We start from the raw sequence: 6,000 nt of genomic DNA, 5'->3' as shown, positions 1-6,000 counted from the left end.
ATGACTAGTGAGTCTAGGGGGAGTTGCGCCTTGATGTACGCAGGATCTTGTGGCACCGGTCTGTATTTCTTTTCTATTCTGGGGTTGAGAACCCTGGCCCTGACAGGGTCTTTAAAAACCTCATTGGCATGCTTTATCACTCCCTTAATCATGGGTAGAATGTGAACTGTCTTCTGCGACTGCTCAAAAGTGTAGAAGAGAAAATCCTCCTCAGGAGTGTCGGTGTGCATGGTGAGGCCATGAAACAATGCCGCTCTGTTTATAAGCTGACCGAACCCTAAATGGCCATCAGGAGGGGAGGGTTTTGAGGGGTATGGAGTGGGGTCAGGCATATCAGGCATAGGGTAAGTCCAGTCATCTACTGGTGCTGTGTCCGGGAGTGTAAAGGGATCAGTAGGATCAGTGGGATCAGTAAAGAAATCTGGGTCTCCCCCTCCCCCTGGGATGGAATAGGAGGTAAGGTAGGAGAGGAAGGACATATGGGTGAAGTGGCACAGTCCTTCTTTGGAGGTGCTGGAGGAGGTGTTGTGTCCAGCTTCCTTTTCTTGTAGGGCACCGCTGTGACATGTCCAGTTTTTGGATTTATGTAAATCCGTTTTTGTTCTTGATCAGGCCGAAAGAGTTCCTCACTGTCCGAAGGCGGCTTTGGCGCCGACTTTTTTGATTCCGATTTTGATTTTTGTTCCTTCTGGACTTGTTTTGGCACCGAGGATGTTTTCGGTGCCGAAGAACTTTTCGGTTCCGGTGGATTTTTCGGTGCCGAAGAACCTGTCGGTGCCGAAGGACCTTTCGGTACCGACGAGCCTTTCGGTGTCGGTGGAGACCTCGGCGCCGAAGAACGTTTCGGTGCCGGTGGAGATGTCGGTGCCGAGTGACGTTTCGGGGCCGATGGAGATTTCGGTCTCGGAGCCTGCTTCGGTGCCGAAGGTAATATAGGCACAATAACATGAGGTTTGCTCGAGGCCGAGCCACCTGCAGGCTGACTTTTCTTCGGAGCCGGGCCCGAGGGCGGGGCTTCTGAAGATGTTTTTGGATCGCGACTGGGCCCAGCTGGCAGAGTCTTAACCAATGTCTTTTTGGGTGGTGTTGGGGTAGGGGGGCTGGTACTCACAGGCTGCCCCGGATCAGAATCATCGGCCTCGGACACGATCTGGAGATCTTCGGAGTCGTCGTCGTCAGGGACATCCTGTGCAAAGATGTCTTCTGGTTCCGGAACCGGCTTGGCCATGATATGGCGTCAAGCTCTTCGGTCCCGGATAGTTTTCTTCGAACGGAATGCGGCGCAGGCTGGACAGCTGGAATCGTTGTGGTCTGGTGAAAGGCACAAATTACAGACCTCGTGGTGATCACTATGAGGAAACTTTGCTCCACATTGGGGGCATTTTTTAAAAGGTGTCCTTTCCATCAGCCGCGTCCAGATCTGGTCCGATGTGGATTTCGACGCCGAGTTTTCAAATTTTGAGAGTTGGTGTGATTGCTAGAAGTTTTCTGCTGGAGCGGAAAAAAGTTCATCCAAACCCAATGGCGGAAAAAAACAATCTGAGGATGGAGTGGATGCCCATGCGCACTGTTGTCCAGGGGAGGAGTCACCAATCTCGTGACCAAAGACTTCTTCCGAAGACAACAACAACCTGAAATCATCCGAGCCCAACACCAGATGGCGATCTTATCCTTAGTGTGTGATCTGCAGCTCATATGCCTCGAACACACAGTTTCTTAGGTTCCCACACAAATACCAACTCCACACTTACACCTTTTTCACGGAAAAGCAGTCAATGCAGTCCTATGGGAGAAAATCAGGTTATCTGTTTTAAGGTAAGTACTTGGTCTTGGGGGTTGGATTTCTGGGGTTAGAACCAGGGTCCCCCCAGGGTCAAGGATGCAGTCAAAGAGCACCCTCAGCGGCACTAGGGCGGCCAGGTGCAGAGTGCTGAGGCCCAATGTTATCCAAAGGGAGATAGGGGGCCTCCGGTTGGTGGCTGCTCATGGCACGCCACTTGGATGTGGGAGCAAAGCTCCTAGAGTTTAGCTCAGGGCAAGGGGGATCCAAGTTAGCATACCAGGTGCACCCACAGCAGCGACCAGGTTCAGGGCGCCGACTTAGCGCCGGGTGCCCTGTTGTTTTCAATGGAAGTTGCCATTTTGTGATTTGGACTGCAGGCTCTGTCCAGGAAGTGTTCCTGGAAGAACCAACAGCTGGGCAGGTAAGTTGGGGGCCTCAGGGACGTAGGTGCACCTCGGGTCCTCTTCTACAGGGCGCAGGGGTGCCTTTTGAGGTCAGATTTCACCTGACTGTGTCACTCTAGTTGGGGGGTCTCGGTGCAGAGGCTACAGGCGACGTCTGGGAGTCCTGGAGGGGTCAGCCCACGGTGGACTCTGAAGCACTGGGGGACCTCGCTGGGAACAGTGGGCCACTCGGGCCATAGGTGCCGGGTGCAGTTATGGTTCCAGGCGTCAGTTTTCTTTCTCTTCAACAGGCTCGGAGTCTTTCTTTGGGAATTCATTTGAACAGAGATGCTGTTCACAGGAGATCCAGTCTTTGTTGAAGGCAGTCAGTCCTCCCAGCGGTTCTGGACGCTGCTGGCTGAAGGACAAGGCGATTTTTGGGGCAGGATCTCTGGAAACTCCAAACAGGCCAGTCCTTCACTGTTGGGCGTCTGCTTTCGTCCTTCTTCGTAGGATGCGGGAATCTGCCTTCTGAGTTCAGGGCTGGCCCCTAAATACTATATTTAGATGGTGTTTTAGGGGTCTCAAGGTGGTAGCCATTGGGCTACTGACCAAAGGGTGACAACTCCCTAGGTGTGCTCACCCCCACAGAGTGGGGACAATCCTTTATCCTGATTGGAGAGTGCCATGGGCTTCACCTCGCCTCCACCACCTGAGCGGTAGGGTTGGCAGAGGTGGGCACACCTTCTGGACTGTTCGAATTTTTCCAGCCTGTCTTTCCGCCGAAAAGGGGTGAGACAGGAGGAAGGCCTGCTCCTGATAGGAGGAGAGGCTGGGGATAGTGTTACAAAGGGGGCAAGGCCTTTGAAGCGCCCCTGCCACAGATGTTTCTTCCTGTCCTGGGAGAGGTGTGAACACCTCCGCTCAGGAAAGGCTTTGTTTCTGGGCTCAGGGAGTGAATGCTCTCACCCCAGGGGTCCAGAGACTGGTCTTGTGGTGGTAGGCTGGTGTTTACCAGTCAGGGAACCCATCAGAGGCTGGTTGTTTTTCAGGGGGCATCTCTAAGATGCCTTTTAAGTGCATGGTATAATAAATCTCACACTGGCATCAGTGTGGGTTTATTATGCTGAGAAGTTTGCTACCAAACTTCCAGGAGTTCAGTAAAGCCATTATGGTGCTGTGGAGTTTGTAATGACGAACTCCCAGACCATATACTCTTTATGGCTTTACTGCACTTACAATGTCTAAGAATGGACTTGGACACCGTAGGGGTACATTGCTCATGCAACTGTACCCTCACCAGTGATATAGTGCACCCAGCTGGAGGGGTGTCTTACCTATACCATAGGCGGTGGGTTGCAGGCACTCTTCACTTTTCTCTGCACCATAACACGCAGCCTGAAATGGCAGTGTGTGTGTGTGTTAATATACAGAACCTCTAAAGGTGGCACAATACGTGCTGCAGCCCTTAGAAGCCTTCCTTGGTCACAGTGCCCTTGGTACCCATGGTACCTATCACAAGGATCTTATATGTGGCCAGAGAGGTGCCAATTGGGGGCACAAAGGTACAGTTTAGGGAAAGAACACAGACCTTGGGAACCTGATTGGCAGGGACCCAGGGTACATAAAGTCAAAGTGCATCAGAAATCTGGCAAAAACGGGGGGTGGGAGACCCACTTTCCTACACTTACGGTTTAAATGTGGATGTCTGAGCAACTGAAAGGAAGTGGAGATCCTACAAAGCTGGTGTGATGTGGCTGGACCTTTCTAGTTGAGAAGAGCCTAGTTGCCTAAACGAAGATTGCTTAAAGAGTACTAAAAAGAGCTAGTACCCTTTACCCTGCACTCCATTTGAAGAAGAGATACAACTCTGTTGAGCTGGATGTTTGTGCTTTGGGAAGAGAAATTATGCTGTACAACACTCACGTGGAAGCCATCTCCGTTTGAAGCACAGAAAGACAATAGCACTCTTTTTACATTTTTCTAGGTAAAATACTATGCTTTCAGACACTCATGTGCTGCTGTCTGATATAACTGTGGCCTTCAAAAGCACTGTTTGCCTGGAAAAATTATAAATTATAAATGCTTCACCTCATCCCATCTCAACAGCTTGAAAGGGAATTTTAGTTATTAAGTTGAGACAGCACAAGTAGTCCCAAGTGGTTCTATAGGTCCCATGGGCCTGCAATATCTTTCCCCAGTAAAACTCCCCCTGTAGCTGCTGGATTCTAGAACAGTTCTTTGTGGACTAGACGTTTAGGGTCTCAGCTTATTTCACTCAAATTCAGACTGTAACAGGAGAGACCAAGATGCTGCTCAAACTACAGTATACACATTAAGTACTCAATACCAATAAATACATAAAAGTCCACCCAGAATTAAGTTACTTACATTGCTGTGCATAGTGGGGTATCCCAAATAAGGGAAAGCATGGGGGATTAAGTTTATCAATCGCTCTTGTATACCAGCATTAAGTATATTAACACATTCTGGTCTACGGCCACTAGAATTTGTCTTGCCTGTATATGTTTTAACCTCTTATTCTTTTCAAAGTATGCTTAGCATATTTTGTCAAACAATGACTTCTGTAAGAGTGAGTAAAGTTTATCGCTTAACATTGGGGTGTGTTTGCCCTACCCCCAAAGCTCGAAAGCACATTGAACAGCCAAAGCCTGAGCTTGTAGCAAAAAGACAATGGTGTATTATTTAATAAAAACAAAAAAAGCTGAGCTGATCACAGCAATATCATCCTTTTAGCCGTGAACAAAAAACAGATGCAGAGGACCCCTATTCTGCTTGATCAGGAGGCATCATTAGTTGAGGGACCAACTGAGTTATCCGGAGGATCTCAAAGGCAAGCAAACCCTTTGTGAATATCTACATCCCGCTAAGGAGACCATTAAACATGTGAAATGTAAACTACAGAAAAAAAAAAATTCTGGGGAAAGTTCATAGGTATAACTAACCTACTTCACATCTGCATATGGTTTATGGCTCTACCATGCTAACTTTCATATTGTATTCAATAAGCCATGCATACCCTCCCTCACACCCAATTGCTAACACCATTTATTCTAGGGCGAAGCCAAAGACTGGTGTGAATGCTGTGCTCATTGATTAACAGCAGTATTCCAAAGCAACCCTTATTCGCTTACTGTGAAGATATGTTAATGAGTACTTTTCTTTGATGCTGCTCTGTACAGTTTTTTTAACAGAGTTTTATATAGTGTAAACTTGACCCGAATTGGGTATCAGAGCGCTTCACATAGCACCAGCTGCATTACATGAGGACACATTAATTTTTGTTAGCCACGGGGAGATAAAGTGATTTGCCCAGAATCACAGGATGTTCAGCGTCATTGCCGAGATTCAAACCCAGTTCCCCAGATTTGAGGTCGACCGCCCTAGCCGTTAGGTCAACTCCTCTCCCCTCTGTTCTTTGCATTAGTCAGATGTGACTGCCAAACTGGCCTGAGGGAAAACCTTTAAGGTAGATCACAAGCCAATTTGGTAGAATACATAAATAAAAATAGGATGGAATTTCAGAGTGCTACTCTCCAGAAATTGTCACAAAACCCGTTATCCTCCAATTTACAGCTTTCCACGAATGGCTTATACAAAGGCTGGAATGAAAGGAGCAAACCACTGTCAAGGATTGGACGGACACACCAAAGTTTTCAAGCTGCTTCTACATAATTTATTGGAGACCCAATGAAAATCTAATGAAAACAATGGCTTCCCCAGGAAAAGAAAGGTTCTCTTAATAATTTCCAATAATCACAGAGTCGCAGCATATGTTACTAATATTATTGCAAACTCATTTGTGAGGAGGTC

The 6,000-nt window shown here is 48.0% G+C and overlaps 1 protein-coding gene and 1 pseudogene across 26 annotated transcripts in view; both read right to left on the bottom strand.

Moving 5' to 3' along the window:
• The window catches only part of LOC146862033 (apolipoprotein L3-like), a 9,920-nt pseudogene extending 5,817 nt beyond the window's left edge, over positions 1 to 4,103 (bottom strand).
• The window catches only part of SEC31A (SEC31 homolog A, COPII component), a 350,984-nt gene that overhangs the window by 109,560 nt on the left and 235,424 nt on the right, over positions 1 to 6,000 (bottom strand). The gene's annotated exons all lie outside the window — the stretch shown is intronic.

Source organism: Triturus cristatus, chromosome 2_2 (genome assembly GCF_964204655.1).
Source record: "Triturus cristatus chromosome 2_2, aTriCri1.1, whole genome shotgun sequence".
Classification (NCBI taxonomy): domain Eukaryota; kingdom Metazoa; phylum Chordata; class Amphibia; order Caudata; family Salamandridae; genus Triturus; species Triturus cristatus.
Note: the sequence above shows the minus strand (reverse complement) of the source record. Positions and strands in the feature narration are given on the sequence as shown.